This window comes from Pygoscelis adeliae, unplaced genomic scaffold, assembly GCF_000699105.1.
Source record: "Pygoscelis adeliae isolate BGI_AS28 unplaced genomic scaffold, ASM69910v1 Scaffold4, whole genome shotgun sequence".
Taxonomy (NCBI): Eukaryota; Metazoa; Chordata; class Aves; order Sphenisciformes; family Spheniscidae; genus Pygoscelis; species Pygoscelis adeliae.
Genome location: NW_008824986.1, coordinates 5,585,460 through 5,605,077, shown reverse-complemented (window position 1 = coordinate 5,605,077; position 19,618 = coordinate 5,585,460). Strand labels below are relative to the sequence as shown.

Genomic DNA, 19,618 nt, shown 5'->3' with positions numbered 1-19,618 from the left:
GTGACAAAATACTAATATATTGCAATATGTTTTTAGATGTAGAGACCTTAAATTTCAGTGTCTTTTCCAAAAAACACCATACAGTCGTCCCTGCCTTTTCATAGATATCGTGAGACCTGACAAATGGATTATCATAAAACATATCTTACGTGCTGAAAAGCTATGATGAAACACCATATCTTTATAGTATGGTGTAACAACTAAAACCACTGATTATTAACTAAAGATGTTTTTAAAGTGCCATTTGCTCCAACTTCACTATTCTCTATACTGTTTTTTCTGTTAACCCAGTTTAGGATGTTCTCATTCCCTCTTCCTTACTTTGTGCTTGTTGGAGTCCATCTGTTGTGCCATACAGTTGTTGGTGGGGCCAAGCTGTAAATCAGGTCACCAGAATGATTCAGCTTAAAAATAAACCTACAATAAAAAGCTTGGAATTTGCTTTGTCAGCATTCTGTTTAAATGCCTGCAGAGCATCACTGCTATTATCTAAGCCACCTCTTGTTCATATTCAGTTTAGAAATCATGTATTTGCAGCTGGAACAAAATCTGTCTATTCTCAAAACTGCAACTGCAGCCTCAATCTGTCATGTTCTCATGTCCAATTTATCTCCTGTACCCTCTGATTAAAAGCACATTGGTCCCATGTTTCACTTGAAATAGTGTGGTGGTACTCATTTCCCAAAAGTGTTTCATAGCTATTCCTGAGTTAATGGAAAACTTGTAAAACAACATGCATCTGTGAAGTGGCTGCTGTCAAAAGAAAGTTGTTTTTTTCTGCTGGTATCTGTAGCTTGTAAATCTGAAAAATGGAAATCTTCCCCAATTGTTTTCTGTGCTTCCAGAAAACCTTGTTCTGGTGAAACTTCCACCAGTTTACTCTTCTCTTAGTTGCAGTTGTGGGTTTTGAGGGTGAGGAGAGCTTTGTTTTCTTCTCAGACTTGTGGAGTTGTGCAGTCTGGAATTGCTCTGCAGCAATTGAAAACTGCTTGCCAGGCTTCATTCACTGCCTCTGCTCTGACTACACTTGGGTTAAATAACATGAACTTCTTGAACTGTATTAGATAAAACGTGGTAGTGTACACTTTCTCCATGGTATTTAAGCATTGCTATTGATATTTTGAAAAGCCTATTTCAAAGGTAGTGGCATTGCTTCCTCTGGGGTAGAAAAAGTCATCTCATGCCCCTAGCCTGTATCTGCTCGGTTGCATTTGTTCTTACATTGTATTAGCTGAATTAATGTTAACTTAAGAGTTTGGGATTGCTTGTGTAATCGGGAAGAGTGGGGAGAAATAAGTACCTGAAACAGAGTTTTGAAGCCAGGGTGATGGGGTGAGCTAGAGGCTTGTCTTGTACATGAGAAATACAGAAAAATCAAAATGACAATGAGTTTCTTCAGCAATCCAGTACCATTCAGGAAACTTTTTTTGCACTTGGAGTTCCATTTGGAGGCATCCCTTTCTCCAGGGAAAAGGAAATTATCCTCTTCATAACTAACTTGACCTACTGTGTTTTGAATTGGTTGCTAGGTCTAAGGTTGCAACAGAGATAAGCGACAACATAAGCTATATGCAGTTGTATCATTTTAAGTGCAATCAGTTACATTAAATAAATATACAGTTATGGGTTTAAATACATGTGGGAGATAATCCAGGCCCTAATCCAGATCTTGCTCTTGAAATCACTGAATTATATGATCGCTTCTTGTAAGCTTCCAAGCTGTGTTCTACAATGATGTTTTGTTCTGCCATTGGGTGTTGTCCACACTGTTTTTGAAAAGTACTCTGAAGGCTCTATACTTTGTTTACAGCCTACGTGTGTTTAGTTGTTATTCACTCTTCCTTTTGTCAGCATTTCCTTTTATGTAAATACGAATGTCCCAGTGTGACCAGTACAGCCCTAGAGTACAGGGAGCATTTCAGTGTGCTGGCACGTGTTCCTCTGGCGATGCCTGTTCTCCCTGCTTATCCTCTCTGAAGCTGAGGGACTCACACTATGCTTAGCCCCTTGCACTGGGTCAGTTGGCACCGCAAGAGGTGTGTGTTGGATGTGGGGAGGAGGGTGGCGTTCTTCGTTGTCCCTTCTCCAAATAGGGTTGGTGTGAAGAGTGTTTTCTGATGGTGTTTCTCTTCATAAAGTCGATTTTTACCTTTCAGACTTTGATTTCCTAGGCTAAGAGGGTGAAGATCTCTTAGTTTTTCCCCGCTTAACAAGTGCTTCTTTGCCCACAGTTGCCAAGCCATACCAGTAGCCACGTTCAGTGCCACTTTTAGCTTCAAGTCATCTTTCTTGAACGTCGTTCTCAAATGTTCAAATGTGCTCATGCCTCTGGTTTGTACAATGGCACCATTTATAGTGGAAGTATATAGGGTTGCCTTTTGTTTTTCAGCTGCTTTGAATGTTTGGTAGAATTACATGGCAAAGTATGTGGTGTGGATAAATCTTTAGATTTACACGACCATATTTACTTTGTAACTAAAATATGTATCAGTATATTACAGCTGTAGTATGCAAATACAAACATCTGCTTGGACTCCATCCTTAGCAAGTGACTTGCAAAAGGTTGTTCTGGGTATTAGTCAGTTGTTGACAAATGTTTATTGCATGAGAAAAAATTACCTGGAGTTATAATTTCACAGTAGCATGTACTCATTGATAACTTCTATACGTAAACCTGTAAATTTTCTCCTATGTATATTTAGTAACCAGATCCTGCTTTTGTTTTACAGCTGCTGCAGAGGGCAAAGGGAAAAGTGGGGAAGACTTTTTTCAGAAGGTAAGAAAGATATTTTAATTCTACAACATCAATTGACTAGAGGAAAAATTAGGCCCATTGCTCATTCATGAGATCAACTAATTAAACGTAGTGTGCAGTTTCCACTATGTTGATCAAATCTTTTAAAAATGTTTTTGTCATTTAATGTGTCTACTAACCATCAGCTGTGCATGGAATGTGATGAGAAATATGTTCTTTTGTGTATGCTACTGTCATTCATGCACAAAACTTAATTATTCTTTAACAGAAAATGTCAAAATACGCATTATGAAAGTTTATTTTGCTTAGTAGCAGGGGCTTCATCCAAAAGATGTTGTATGGTGGTCTTAAGGTTTTTATGTCTATGGATAAATGCTACATCCTGTTATTGAAAAACTAACATGAAACTTATTGTGATATTGTTGAAAGCATAAATATTTGGTTGAGAAATGCAAAGGCCTTTTAAGAAAGAAATGCACCATCCACAGAGAGAGTCAATAAAGTTTGTGGTTAGACAGAGGCACGGAAGGACTGGAAAAAATAGTCCTGCAGCAACTAAACTACAAAGAGAAACATGGTCAAGAGTAATGACTTTGAAATTACTTTTGCAAAGCAATATTTTTTTTCAAGAATAGTGTATAAAATATTATTTAGGAGTTATGTTAATGACTGCTTATAGAATGCTAATGAAAATTATGAGCTGTTTTGTCTTGCTGTACTATAGAGAAGACTGTAAATTTTCATGCTGTATACTGAAATGCCTTGAAACTCCTTTTTGACTGGTTGTCTGTTAAGCAGGTACTTTGCCGTATTTTCCATGTTTTCTTCATATTTATAAGTGGTGCTTCTAAAAGGTCTCTTTTTAGATGTGAAAGAATACTTTATCCTGCACGTGGTTGTCAGATGCTTTGATGAAGGCTGGTGGGGAGGAGCATGTATACTGCCAAAATGTTTGTTTTAGAAAGTATTTTATGGGAGTTTCAGATTATGTTGCTCTTGACAATGAAAGTTACTTTTCTGAATGTTGTGCTTGTGCTTAACTGTCTAATATTAGTGTGCACAGAGGAGAATGTGTCAAAAATTCTTCCTTAGGATTTTATCAAAATGCATGGGTTTTTTTTACTTGCTGCAACAAAGCTAAGCCATAGTAGCATGTAATTCATTCTATATATCATTCATTTTACAACACAGTGTTTTCTCACACTTGTATAAATCTGGTCATAATTCTTGAAGCTGTAGACAAAATATTTCCTCTGTGGGACTGAGTGGCTTATATATTTATTTGACATATGTATTTGGATACTTGATTATTTACTGTAGATATGATGTACCTTACAATTATGTAGTTATTAGTGTAATAGCAAAAAATGCTGTTTTGAATTTAATAGGAAAGTGAAATGTGCTAGCACTTCAAGTATGTGAATAAGAGTACACTACTTATCCATACTGATAATAGATGTAGTGGCTATTTTGGCATTAATATATTGTCATATACATGCATAATTATATAGGCACAGTGTGGATGCTGTGATAGGCTAAAGCTGCTTCATTTTTACTGGCATTCTTCTTACAATCTCATCAACTCTATAGTTTAGATTACTGAAGTTTCTAAGTGCCTACACATGATACTACAGCTAATAAAAACAGATGGAAACTATCTTCTTTGTGAGTTTTCTTTTGTTCAAAAAAATCTTTGGACAGTTGCTCATAGCTTACTCACCGTCTCTGTCTGTGCAATTTCCTTTAATCAGGGTTAAGCTTTTTCCTTTCTCATGTGAAATGAATAAGGCAGAGTTTCTGGAGGTAAAATGAAGACTCTTTTCATGTGTTCCAGGTTGTGTAGTGAGGAAGAAAGTGATTTGCAGCATTAGAAACACATTGCAAACTAAGGTGGCAAGATACTTTCGGAAACTTAATATGAATTCAAAGCAATAGTAAATGCATTTTTTTAATAGTTTTGAAAACGAGACTTTCTTCAGGGCATTATTGGCAGGCTTTTGAGTGGAATGGGAAGGGGAAGTGCATCATTTAAGAGGCACATCAAGAACTGAGGGTGTAATTTGCATAAATAATGCCATGTATAGTATTTTCTGACAAACTCTACCCTCAGTGTGCTGAAGTTATGGTTGGGTGGAAGGGGTGTGTGAGGTGAAAGAAGTTTTCATATGAATGCTGAAATGATAGAAGTAACAAGGCAAAGATTCAAGAAGGTGATTCTATATGTCAAGACATGCAGACCAAGAGGGAGGAGAGAGGAGGCCGGTGCTGGAGGGAGTGAGACAATGCTGATTTCTTGCAGGTGGCTCTGTGAGTGGCTGCTGGGTCTTGCTTGGTGGCTGGTCAATGGGGGACAGCACTCAGTTCTTTATTAACTTGCCCTCAGGAGGAAGAGAAGTTGCTCATACGCTCTCTGAGCCAGGCTCAAAATCAGGGACTCGGCCTGGATTGTTAAGCTACATGTAGTATGCTCTAATGAATCTGTCATGCTTTTAAAGACAGTTAACTTAATACAAGGTTTTGGTGCTAAGTAGTCTTTTACTGGTCTTCAAACATGTGAGCAAGCAGTATTACTTTCGTGGATTTTCATAATCAAGCAGATGCTCAGTGGATGTGAACTGGTCCTATCAACTTTTAATTTATGAAGTTTAATAATAAGAATTTAAACGTCAAAATGCATTATTTCACTGAGCATTTTAGCAGCAACAAGCACATGTTCTGCAGTTGCTGGTGGAGTTAGAGAATAAGCCCCAATTCTTGCTGCAAGGGGCAAATTAAGCTAATATTTCTACCCTGTCATGGCGGGGAAGATCAAGTGAAGTACCCCTTCCTCTGCTCCTGAATTAAAGTGAGAAGTAGATAAATGTTTTTTTGGTAGTGTCACTTTAAAAAATCTGAAGACTTTAGCATACTTTCTTCTAATATTTCTAAGTTTTAGTACTGCTTCAAAGGGGGAAAAACCTAACATAGTCTAATGTGGATTTTTCAAAACTACTGGGAGCTGCTAATAATTTAGCAAGAAATAAGTAAATAATGTGATAGTTTTCTCTCTAGAGCTCTCTGATCTGCAGTGAACTGCAGTTCAGTGACAGGTAATCTTAAATAAACATGGATTGGTTTGCTGTTGTGTTACATACTATTTATGTAAAAGATCCTTGTGGACCTTGCTCTATATATTATTGTCCTAATTTATTCCGTGAGAGTAATACATAATATGAAGTTATTACTTGTTCTTGATCCAAAGCCCATTTTCAGTTGATGGTGAAATTTTTCCACTGAGTTCCATAACATCTGGTTCATGCCTCATAGGCAAGCAAGGCCCTTCCTAGACAAAGCCAGGACATTGTTCCAAGGAACATATAATTTATGTAGCACTATAGATATGCATGGCACTCTTATATAAAAGTGTAAGAAGGTGGTGGGTCTCTGCCCTGAAGAGTTCATAATCCAAAACAGATGAGGGTCAGCTGTGTGGACAGAGGGGAATTTAATGCATAATTTCTGTTTGCTTTTAGTTCTTGTCTCATGAAGTCTTTTCTTAAACACTCGGAAATCTTACTGCTGATGATAACCTTTCATTCTGAAATTTCTCAGGGCAAGAGTGTACATCTAGCCTTACCATGGGACTGTCAACAATATGGTGGGCGATAGGTGAAGGTTGTGGGTTTAGTAGAAGTTGGGTGGAGTTCTTGGTCTAACGTGGGACTGCACGTGCAGAAGGTAGTGACTGGAAATGATGCACACATGGTGCTCTGCCCAAGTGCTTGACTCTAGGTCAGATGTAAGCTGCTCATTTCAGTATAATTCAGTGTGTATGTGTGTTAGTCATGGGCTTTTGGAGTATTTCTGAAGGGGCTCCTCAGCTTTTCCTTTGCTGGCTTTCAGCAGTTTGTTTGCAGAATTTGGTTGTGTGGAAAGCACAATATACTACTAGCCAGCTGTAACTTGTGGGTTTTATTGTTTCTGAATGTTTGAGATTATTTAGATTTTATGGTTTTGGGTTGGGGTTTTTTGTTTTTTTTTTGTTTTTCAATCAATGAGAAATTATGTTTGTAGGAATATATTCATTTGCACAGTTGCAGATACTTAGGGGTTTTTAAGATATCACTGGATTTAGGCAAAATGTGTGTTTAAATGCTTGTGCTTCTCTTGATTGCAGACTCTCTTATTCCCTGAAAGGGATGTAATCATGCTTGGAATTGTGAAGATGCAAATGGACAAATGTTGCAACTTTGTACCAAAATCTCTTCTGTTAATTATTAGGAGCTTAGAGGTGTAAAGGAAGACTATGAGTTTTCTTTTTTCATTTTCCTTCCTGTCCTTACATGTTACATGTTTCATCTGTAGCTTCTTATTTTGTTAAATGAGTAACACCTTAAAAGATACTGAGGCCATTTTGGAAGTAATATTTGGTGAAACCGTCCTTTAAAATGAGTTACTCTTCCAGTATACATATTTGAAACAGTAGCAATAAGAGATTTAAAAACAAAACAAAAAAAATTGCAATTATTTGAAGACGTGAAAAATGGGTATATCTAATTGCATCTTTAATCACCTTTCTGTTAAATTCCTCTTCTGTATGCAGCAGTTATTAATGAATGTACATTACCTTATAGTTGTTTAGGAGGCTCTGGCAGCAAAGGCAGTAAGGAAGCTGCCTCAAGTCCTCCTTGTTTATCTAAGACAGTAAAAGAGCTTGTTTTGCAACATCCTGTATTTTCACTTGTATCTTTGAAGAATGTTTGTTAGCTTGATCTGGGGCAAACCTTGTAACTTTTGTAAAATTCTTACGTGGGAATGTATTGATAAAGTGTTTATCTATACATGAATGCTTTTGTAAGTGTAGATAGTATATACTGATAGAAATGAATTTAACTAAAAAAAGTTCTATTTTTCTGTCTGCAGTAGGTCAGGCTGAAAGTTGGTCGGTCTTCCTTTTTAATCTCTGAACATTAAACATGTAGGTAGAGCTTCAAACGTGAATGGTTTAGGGCATTTTCAGGCATAAAAAATATTAATCATTGACCTGAGACTAAGATGTCTCAGGCTGATTATTATCCATGCTCAGCAGTAACTTCTGAAGGGCTTTCCATGTGTCTTCATCCATGACTTCTCTTGAACTGCCTATTTGTAATTATAGTTTCCCTAAGGCTATACTCCCATTTCTGATGGCAACCACCCAGCTATCGGTTTCTTCCAGTGCTATTTATCTTGCTAGTGAGACATAGTGAGTTCATGGTTATTTATACATTTCATGGGTTTTGTCTCTATTTCAACCACAGGAGCAGTTTTGAACTGCAGAAACTGGTTCTACACCTTCCACTTTTTCGGGGTAGAAATCAGTATCTGCATTAGCATTAAAATAACCTCTTGATGTAGAGTTTGGCTCATAGCATGTGACAAGGATATATTAAGGCCATACGTTTCCAGAATGTGCTTGAAACACCCGGCTGTGCTAGGCTGTGATGGGAATGCTGGCATGCGCTTCTAATTTATATTGAGCTTCCTCTCATTTAGCTTCCTGGGAAGAGGAAGCGACTGCTCAGAAAGGGTGGTATGGATTAGAGAGTTGAAAGAACATCAGTGGCAGTCAACATTTGCAGGAAATCTTGAGATCGAGAGGTTTGTCTCCCTTTTGGCAAAACCACACCCAGTGGAAAGAAGGATACTGTTTAGGTTGGATCGGTTTCTCTAAAAAGGTAAATCAAGAACGCTTACTTAACTTTTTGCTTAGTTCAGGCAGAGCTAAGTGGTGGGAAGGCTTCATTCTTGTGGAAAACTGCATTTGTCACGTCTCTAGTATAGCAATCATTCTGTTAAGGGAATGGAGTAGTTACAAGGTTTTTTAATTTTTTTATTTCATCTTTAGTTTCTTCTGTGTTGCTTCTGATATAACGGGGACAATCTTGAGAGTTTACCTATGGACTAGGTAAACTAGGTAAACATTTTCATAGCCCATGAAAATGCTCTCTGGGCCTAATCCTTGAAGTGCCCACTGCAAGTAGAAGTCTTAAAACAGCAACTGTCCTTGCTGAGTTGCTTGTGAATAATTCCCTTGGCCGGAAACAGCGGGGGTTTTGATCCCGTAGTATTACACTGAGTGACTCTCTACATCACTGCTTGCAGCTCGGTCTGAGTTTCAAGTGAATTAGAGTTTTAGTTGATGATGATGAAATGCCATTTTATGCCACCTTATTGCTATACTTAACATTTTGTGCAAGATCTCTTGCATTATAAAGCAACAGAGAAGGAGCAATTTGTCACCACGGGCTCGATTGAGATGCTTAATCCTTTTCACTCCGAAAGTTAAATCCTCTCTTAAAATAGAGGAGGGATTTTGGTTCTCAGAAATGCTTGTACTCTTCTTTTCCTCTGGAAAAAAAATTAAGAAAGAGGAGGTGAGTATGAGAAAGATACAAATTAATAATATACACTGGGTTCCTGATTTGTAGGGAGGAGACTTGCTGCCTTTGCTTTTGGAGAGAAGAGTTGGCTGCATATCGGTGTTTCTAACAATGTGCTGTGGGGGCTTCATTGTTAAGTAATATTTTTTTTTAGATAAATTTCCCCTTTTTTCTATTACTTGTGTAGAATTCATTAATGCTGTACACACAGATACACTTATAGATTTTTTTTTGCATGTGTAGATAAACCCTCTACATTTTTGACTATACTTACTTTTATTTTAAATAAATGACTGAATAATTACCTGTGACCTTTGATTAATATTTCCATTGAGGGTGAACAAAACATTCAAGTCAAGTAAAGGAAGGACTTTAATGTTTCTCCATACGTAAGGGCATCTGATGGATAGAGTTTTCTTCTCACAACTTTATTTGCTGTATTTATAAATTAAGTACAAAGTTCTGTAAATGTTATTGTTGCAGAAGGTTCATTTAGTGCAGTTTTTGGAGTCAGCAACAATACTGCAATATTTGCTTGCTTAAACAAGACCCTTGTTTTAAGAATGTTCTTTCCCAGTTCATTTCAGGTAAAGCAAAGGTTAAAAAAGATGCAGTGTGTGTGTGCATGCATGTGTTCTCTTCCCTTCTAAGCTAAAAATGCCTTAATGGAAAAGGAAACAATATAAATTCCAAAGCCATATCCACATAGGTAGCTTCCCCATTTCTCTCTTTACTGGTTTAGAGCTTTTATTTATAGCCTGAAAGTTTGAGTTGTAAAGCTGATGTTGTTTACACTGCTGCCTTTATTGCTTTTACGTATAATAGGTTAATTAGTTTTTTTGAAGTATTATCAGCTGATACCCATTTATCAAAACTGTGAATAAATGAATACATTGCTTATGATGTTAATCTTGTCCTTTAATTTTAGCTTCAGAATTAATTAATATTAATTCTTGATAAAGTCATTAGGAATAGCAGGGAGTATCTGGTGAAGATGGTAAGTTTATTTAGAGTTAATCTGCGCTAGGATATAGTCCTTGACAACAAACAGCCTGCTTGCTTGTTTGTGGAAGTCTCAAAGTCTGTACATGCAGACCACAAAATTATTGGTCATGAGAAGTTGGAGAAAAGCATGTTAATATTTTGCTTAGTTTGACATGAAACTGTGTAGAAGTATGTGAATGGGAAACAGGCATGTTTTCCTTCTGTTGCCTTTTCATTCCTGAATCTAGATTAGTTGGAAAACTCAGACACACTTTAATTTTTTTGGATAAAGTTATTTTGGCATTTAATAAAGTTCACTTAAAATAAAAATCAGTTTAACAAAGATGAACAAATTAGTATCTGAAGATCAAATTCCTGCAGTATTGAAACAAATGACTTGCAGTGGAAGCATGGAAAAAAAGTATGGCGGTATTGAACCTGATCCATACAGGTTATCCCATATCATAGTCTCTAAAATAATTTAAATATTACCCTTTTCAAAGACAGGTGAAAGTGGGGGAGAAGGACTAGCCAAGTAGTCACATACAGATACTTTTCTAAAAATGTTTGGGGTTTCTGACAGTTGGAATATAAAATTGGAAAAATCAGGTACCCCTACCCTACAAGACACACGTGCACTCATGTCCTTGGACTTGGGAAGGCACTTTTTTCGTACTGCTCCTTCCTGTACAGAAACTTACACAACTGGGGCTCGATCATTGTCTTCCCTATGCATCATTTTGTTCTGTATTTTTAAGTAGTTTACAGCTACTTGTAAACTATTAATATTGGCAATCTAAATTAAGAACAAACTTACTAAAGTGTTTTCTGTGTCACTGTGCTGCCACTCTGCATAGGAGATGGCTTTTCTGCCACACAGGAGCACAAACTACAAACTCTAAATAGTGTTTTAGTCTGGAACACGTAGGTGCCTCGGGGCCATGTGCTACTGCTCCTGCTCAGAATTAGCCCCTCTCCCTTACCTGCAGAAAGGTAGCGTTAATAGCGTGGAGTCGGACACACCATACTGCCTTCTTTTTAGAGTAGTAGCTGTAATATAAACAGTGAATTCTAGTTTTGGATTTCATATGTAGACCACCTTAGGGGAAAAAAACCCACAACTGAGCTTGGGATAGGAATCCATTGCTATACCCCAAATGTAGGCCAGGCTTGCGAAAGAGCTACATATTTGCACCTAGCTTTGGGCTAAGTTTTGTCATCTCTGCTTTTTTAACTTCTTACGTGCCCCGTATTTCCTCACGAAAACCAGTAGTCCCTAATGGTGTACCATTGATGTGTTCTGGCTCTGGCATCTCAAGTGCTTACTCTGGCCTCATCAGTTTGAGAGGCTGAATTCACACTGTCAGTTCCTGAGTAACTTTACACAATTCCTTTTTGTCTTGTTCTTCCTTCCCATCCTTGTTCTTCCCCTGGTTTCTCCTCCCCCCAACCCAAAAAACAACAAACCATTAAATATAATACTCTTTCTGGTTCCAGCTACATCTATTGCTCTGTTCTTGCTGCCAAAACTCATGTTCAGGGATTAGTCATCCTCTCAGATACTGCTGCTTCACCACTTTGCCGTTAGAAGAAGAAATAAGGATCAGCCCATGTAGAATTTTACTTGTCTACTGTGACTCTTCAGCTCAGATCTTCTCCTGCTTATATAGAAATATACACATTTTTTATTTTTCATGCAAATGATATTCCATGTTTCAATTAAACTGTAAGAGTAAACTTGTTTATATTGCTCTAAATGCATGCATACTGAGGGAGACACACTAACTTTAATAAAACTTCTCTGAAAGGAGAAGATGCAAGATGAACATTTTATGTCTGTGAAACTGGCAAAATTTGTGTGTGTGTTTTTACTAGGCATCCTGAGGTCTTATTTTAAAATTGTCACATGTCACCATTTGGTTAATACTGAATTAGATTGCACATGTAATGGTTTAATTTTCTAAAATGAAATGCTCATTTGAATGTTAAAAACTTTTAACTGCAATACTGAATTTTGGCTTTTGTGAGAGTTAGTAAATTGGATAACTAATCCCTTTGTCCTGGTACTCTTGCCTTGTTAATTATAAGTAGATTTTGCATCAAAACTGTGACCGTGTTTATGTTGAACTTATTTTGTCTGTGTGTGTTTCTTCTTTGAAAGAAAAATGTTTTTGTTGCAAAAATTAAAATAAAATTGCTGATCAACTGGAACTTCAAACTTTTAAATATTCTGTGCAGAGCCCCAGCTTTCATTATGGTTCTTAAAGCTGTATTTGGAATGCAAGCTTACGCTTTTCATGTTCAGCTTGATTTAGAAATAGTTGTTGAGTTGCCTGTTCACTTTTTCTGGCTTTTTGGTTGAGTTGAAGCAGTTGGAGCACTTGATTTATGAAAACTGGACATTTTAGCAGAAAGTGTTGATATTAAATGCAGCTTCTGTGCATTTGCAAATGATGGTGGGTAAGGACCTGTATCTGTCTTAAAGTGAGTATTTGTGTCTCTACTAACAAGCCATTTTACAGATGTTGCTGAGATTAAGACAGTACTACATGTCAGTTTTATATTAACCAATTTCATTACTTAAAGATTGTTCTAGGTGTAAAGGAAAATTAACAGGCACAAAATGAGGACGATGTTTATCTTGTGGTAAGATAAATGTGATCAGACCACTCTGATAACTGAAAATACTATGAGAGATAACTACTGAATTAATTTTGTATCCTGAAGAATATTTTGGGTAATATTTGGAAAAACAAATGCTTAAAAATCTGTATCAGATGATGGATGACAGTTAGTAAAGTTCCATCATGTTTTGGTCTCCTTTTTATAAGAAACCTGGCCTTGGAGTGGTTTTGATACTTAAAAAAAGAATCTGACTTGTTACAGCCTTTGTTTTTTAAAGCTCACTACATCGTTCAAAACCATACTTACAAAGCTTTCGCAGTTATTTCATCTTAAGGTTATTCAACCAGCATTGTGTTTTAACCTCACTGCTTAAGTATTTTCCATTTTATCCTTTAAACAGTGTGCTCCCTGTGAATAATTAAGCAATTAAAATGTACCTGTAGAAGAGCAAAAAGATATGTGGTAGGGTTCAGGAATCAGTTGTGCTGGGAGAAGTCAGGGTGGGTGTTGATGGCAGGAATCTTTCCTTCTACCTGCAGAGCTTAGTAGAATATCAATATAATGCTTGGCTTGCTTTCTGCACCCACAACAGCAACTGCTTGGCTGTTTTGGATCTGCAAAAAGAGTGTTAGTTTTTATGACAGTAAAACTATCTTCCCATTAATACTCCATGTTTATGGAGAAACATATTTGTCAAGTTTTGAAAGGTCATTACCATGGTACTACTTTCTATTTTACTATTGGTATTCCCAGATTTCATTTTTTCTATGCTGTCTTGCACAGTAACTTTCATCTTTGTCTTCTGTAAAATTGATGGAACAAATTTTCTTGAGTATCGTGGAAAAATGGTTCTCAGAAAACAGTCCAATTAAAAATGGGGATGGATACAGTGATGTAACAAAACAATCAGTCACCTTTCCTTCAGCAGCTGTGTATGAAATATTTCTTGGGTTATGAGTTATCCTCCATAAATTTATCAATCTGTGGTAATCCATAAAGAATTGCTGTGTTTTCTTTAACCTGATAGAGATTCAACTTCAAAACAAGATTACCAAATGCCTACTTACAGAATTTCTATTAGCATGACCTTTATGTAAATAATACTTTTTCTAATCCTCTGTGTCCTCGTCCTAACCTCACACATGGGGTTTTCTCCTCTGCAGCAATTTTTAACTGTACGCATTTACACTGGGAAGCACTTGTTTCTTAGTAATACATGTTGGGGGTTGCTTCTGGCTCCAAGCACTTCGTAGTTCTTATGTCAGTGGAGAAAGGGATATTTATTGATGTTTTCTCAAAATGGAGATTAGGAGCCATCTTGAACTTGCAGATGCAATTGGCTCTGAAGTTCTAGATGGTCATGTTGCCAATAATAATTCTCTAGAGGTGCCCTTATACTTGCTGCTCTGAGGTGTGCTCACGAAATATAAATGAACAGAGTCTGTCCTGCATTTTTAGTCTCTCCCCAATGTCTGCTTGATGCAGAACTTGATCCTTGCAAAATTTTTTTTTTGGGGGGGGGAGGGCTGCTGATGCAGCTCAGCCATCTATATTTTGTCTCATACTTCATTGCATTTTTGTTCTTTTTCTAATTCACAGTCGTTTTCCCCCTCTTTCCCTGTTTGCTTTTTCCCTTGACTTGTTACATAAGCATTGCATCAAACTTTTTTAAATTTTAAACTCCGTACTGCTTGGAAAAATCGCAGCTTATTTGATCATACCTGTTTGTCTTGCTGGCAGATGATTTTATACTAAGAAATGCTCTTTCTGTGAGATGTGTAAACGCAGGGTTGAGAATGACATGAAGAACGACTCTAAAGATAATTCAGAATATAATTTGGGCCCTGTCTTGATTGTATGCTTTGTGGTAATTTTTTTTGGTCTGCACATAGAGGCAGTTTCTGAGTAAAAACCAAGATATAGAAGGATATAATTTTTTCCTTATAGTGTCTTTTTGGTGTGTGGTTTTTTGGTTGTGGTTTTTTTTTTTTTTGCTTTGTCACTTAACTTGCTGAAGGAGAAAGACCTGCCCCCAGTTACCCCAGAGGGAACTGGATCACATTTAGAAGGGTTAATTAAGTTAGAAGAATCACTGCTTGGTTCCCTCCCCTGCTTCTCATCCACCTCTCTGTTTTATTCTGCCTCAGAGACAAGAATGATTTTTGTTTTCATGGATATGATCACCTGTAGTTATTCAGCTTAATTTTCTTTTGTATAATTTACCTAACTAGTCTGCTTCAGCCATTTTTACAGTCAACTTTTGTAAGAAGTAACTTTGCCTCCAGCCTTGAGAATGCAAGAGGTAGCTCCCCTTGTTAGGGAAAGGATTTTTGAAACTTATTTCTTGATGCCAAATTAAAGTGGAGGTTAGTTGCTTGCGTTGTCTCTGCTTACTGAAATTTTAGGTCCTTGCTTACAGTGTATTCTGGATTTTATTGGAGTGTTGTGTTGGTTTTTTTTAAGCTAAATATTTCATGCAGGATGTTCAGCTTTGAGCTTTTGTCATCAGACACTCGGACAGGATTTGCAGTCTGCTTACATGAAATGGAGTGTAATCTCTGAAATATTCCAAGTGGCAAAGATGTTAGGTGCTCTCTGAAGATTTGCATTGTTTGATAGTTGAAAATAAGCTACCGCTGCAGTACTTCTTATATTTAAATGTCTAGTGCCATTGATTAGTTGATCTAAACCTAGGTGTTTCTGTTTGTTTTTAACCTGCACAGAGGAAAACCTAGGAAAATTCTTCAAACACAAAAACTCAGCTGTTCAAAACATGACATGGACAGATAAATAGAAACACCAGTGGGCATACAATTTCATTGCTTTCTAGGGGTTTTAATAGCATGAAAAATTCAGGGTATCTACAAGACCTAGTATTGTTTATTTAAAACATTCTTTTTTCTTAAATATAGATTAAAATAAACATGTATCTGTTCTAAAAATATAACTTAAATGTGTTTACGTGGTTTTTAACATCTATGCTTATTCATTGTCTGAGTACTCTACATGTTAAAATGGTGTATATATCTCCTATTGTATTAAGCAAACTTAAACTGAAGGAAGCTGATTCCTCACACTGAGAGAGGGTTTTTCCATTGATGAAATAGCAAGCTGGCTTTTTTTGGCAGTTACGCTTGCAGTTTTAAGAGTTACTTTTGTCATTTCAGTTGGAATGAGCTCGTTGAGCTAAAGTTGAGAAAACCAATTGCAGAAACCCACTGGCAGATGTAGGTTCCTCTCCTACTCTTTTTTTTCCCTTTCATTGTGAATAAGAATGGAGACAGAAATGGCCAAGATGCACGAATCCCAAAGGTGGGAAGATCAGAATAGATAACTTTGTAACAACATTAACTATAAAGAATACTACTGTCATTTAATGTGTCTGTTTTAAATGAAGAAAGGTCTTTTTGATAGGTTGTTCTTTTTCATCTACTGCCTGTAAAATAGTTCCTTTGAATTCTGAAATGCTCGGGGGCTTTTGGGGAGTTTTGGTTGGTTGGTTTTTTTGCATTCAGGACATTCCAGTTTCCATCTAAAATCAGCTAAACAAAAATTACAATGTAAGGAAAAATAACTTCTTACTGTCTTAATGTAAAAACTCCCCGAAGTACTTAAACTATACATTTTTCAAGCTGGAATACAAGGAAGCCAAAAGCTTTTCCTCCAGCTGCCTTACAGCTAGAGGGCTTTTTTTCCATGAAGGCCCAATGATTTGCAACTAGAGCCAGTTTTTTCAGGGTCAGGGCACAGTCTTATTTGTTTTGTTGGTATCGTCCAGTATCTTGTGTCATCTTCTGTATGTTCTCCACTGAGAATAGCTTACATAGTTTTGCTATGTAAACACCACAATTTCTCTTGGGGAAAGGAGAGGAAGGGAAGATGTAGATAAATTATTTCTTAGGGTTTCTAGCATTTTGAGAAACAGCAGCATGAGATTATTTACTGTGTGATTAAATCTTGCTGCCAAATGTGCCTGCCCCTTCTTTCGGTCAGTTGATCCTTCAAGGTGAGGAGAGTACTGATTAGTATAAACCCTATCACTTATTTTATGTGAAAAGAAGGGAAGCCTAAGTAGAGGTGCTGTTCTGCAGTCTAGGTGATCATGAACTCCGATTCGCTCATCCCTAGGCTGAATTTCCTCAAAATGTTTTGTAACTAAAGTATTTATACAATTAAAATACATGTATATATCGTGCTCACTTGTAAAGTGAGTTCTGTTTTCTGTTTTGTTCATTTGAGAGCAGTACTGCTGTTTTCAGGGTATGTGGCATAACACTGAGTTTTCACTAATAAAAATGTTCCATTGCAACATGCAGTTGAGGGTTTTATGAAGTTATTCCAAATTTGTTTCAGGAAAAAAAAAAAAAATCCTGGCACTTAAAACAGCCTGGGTTAGAATGGTAAAACAGAACTAAGAGTTGATGCAGCAGTGATCTACGCTATGCAGAATTTTACTGTCATAGAGTTTTCAGCATCATGTTTACCTTCAAGTTTAACAGCTATAGTAAAAACTCAGTTTCTTGTTTTCTAGAGCTTTGTGACACTCCTGCTGTTACAATAAATACAATACATAAATAATAAAATAGTTAAAAAAGCAAGCAGTATAGTTTAAACTCTTCTTAAGGGTTCCTATGAAAGCCCTGATTTCTCAGGCTTTAAACCAGAAGTTACTTCCCCTTGCAAACCTTTTTAGGCAGTTAAAATTCTCAAATTGTTTTCCAGGCAACATAAATTATTTTCACTGGTGGAAAAAAAAGTGCTGCAGCGAAAACTATTTTATTTTTTTCCTATATAATATGGGGTTTTCAAAATTGTGGAAAAGATTATTATAGCAATCAGCTTGGAATTTATGATAAAGTTTACTGCTTGGAGTTGAAAGCCAGCACATACTCTGAGCATTTTTATACTTCAATAAATGCACTTAATTTAAATGCATCCAGACTTACTTTTTTTTTTGCCTAACTGCCTAAGACAGGAGATAAACTTTGTCTTTGTAGCAACCAAACTGAGTCGTCTTTTTGGTCTAATGTGGTAATTTCTAGCATTGCATTCTCCAAAGAGCTTAAGGATATTAGGTGGCCAAATCTCAGTGGCTGGCAGTCAGACTTCTTTTCCTTTGAAGATCTCATATGTGTCTTTCTCGTATGTCCCCAGAATGTGTGCGTCTCTGAAGTTGCGGGCTTTCATTTTGTTTTGGTTTAGCATGAGAAATGGGGAGGATTTAATTTCTTTAAGACAAAAGTCTCCAAAAATTATTGAGAGGGTAAAGGACTAGTGGGATGTAACCCTTGTCTTGAATGACATTCATCCACTCCTCTTCTTTCTCCTCTCTTGTGGTTCCTTTTATGTTGGATCAGTCCTGCACCGTTCTTTGTTTTAGCATCTCCATTCTCCTTTTAGCTAATGCCTTCCTATCTTCTGTGTATTTCATCACCTGTTGCACAATTAAGAATAATCTTTGCCCAAAGCCCTCTACCAGGCACAAGTGAATTCTTTGAAATAGCTTTTTTCACATCTGGATTGGAAAATTGTGAAAAGTATGTGTATGTTGCTGATAGAATTTCACCCTCCTGGAAATGTCTTATTTCAGCTGTAACTTATTACCCAATAGTTGCTGAAACCAAAAATACAGTATAATGAAGTCTGGCTGACACTTTCAGTTTTTCCACATGGTGTACTAATCTGGAAGTTGTGGTGTCCTAGGGATTTGGATGTAGAAGATAAGAATTAAGAATTGTTTGAGAAGTCTGCCTTAGTTCTGAATTATACTATTATGGAAAATTTATTGGTATTGTAGCTGTTTTCTTAATGCATTCATTCTCTTCTTGGAAGTGGCTTTGTTAATTATTTTTGAATTTTAATTTTTTTATTATTGCTTATGCTTGTTGCAGATGACTAGAAGTACTAAAATGTACTGCTTTGTTTAATTCCCCCCCACCCCCACTAATTTTGGTGAGTTTACTTTTTTGGATAGTGTCCGATTTTTGTGTATTGTAATTCTCATTTGTATTGGCAAGCAAAAGAGGACTTTTTTTTTAGTCCTTCTGTGGAAATTGAACAAATATTCATTATACAGGAGGAACCAGACCCTGAGAGTTGCCGTCTGAAAAGTTTTCTCCTTTCCCTTTCCTACGTCTTTCCTACTTACAGCAATCAAGTATTCTTTCAGTTCTTCTGATTGAGGTTTTTTTCTAGTTTACAGCCTAAGTTTACAGTGAGCATTTGTTTACTTGTTACTATTATATGTATTAAATAATCTCCTTAATACTTATTACCCCCCTTTTGGCAAAAGTATTTTTACATAGACTCACTAACTAAAATAGTATGACCCAGCAGATCAAGGGAAGTGATTATTCCTGTCTGCTCAGTTACTGTGAGGCTGCATATGGAGTACTTTGTCCAGTTATGTCCCTCTCAGCCCAAGAAAGATCCTGACAAGCGGGAGTGACTCCAGCAAATGATCACCAGGTTGATCAGGGGCCTGGAGCAGTTGATGTACAAAGAGAAGCTGAGAGCAGGATTTGTTCAGCATGGAGGAGGAGAGGTAAAAGAGGGATCTAATAGCAGTTTTCAGCTACCCTATGGGTGGTTAGAAGGTATATTGAGTCAGGCTCATCCTAAAAGTGAGTGGGTAACAACGGCCAAAGGTTGAGCAAACGAAAAATCAACCAGATATGAGAAAATAATTTCTCAGTAAAAGTGACCACACACTGGAATAAGTGTGCAGAGAGGCTGTGGAATCTCCTTGCTTGGAGGTAATGAGAGCTTCATGGGCAAGGCCCTGAGAGGAACCTGACCTAACTTTGCAGTTGGCCCTGCTGTAAGCGTGAGGTTGGACTTAAATGACTTCCAG

At 36.9% G+C, this 19,618-nt stretch overlaps 1 protein-coding gene across 1 annotated transcript in view; it reads left to right on the top strand.

The window, feature by feature from the left end:
* The first annotated feature begins 2,733 nt into the window (after positions 1 to 2,733).
* BICC1 (BicC family RNA binding protein 1) overlaps positions 2,734 to 19,618 on the top strand; it is a 76,550-nt gene continuing 59,665 nt past the window's right edge. Inside the window, exon 1 of the mRNA XM_009325845.1 lies at positions 2,734 to 2,776. The gene's annotated coding sequence lies outside the window, so the exon portion shown is untranslated. The remainder of the gene's footprint in view (positions 2,777 to 19,618) is intronic.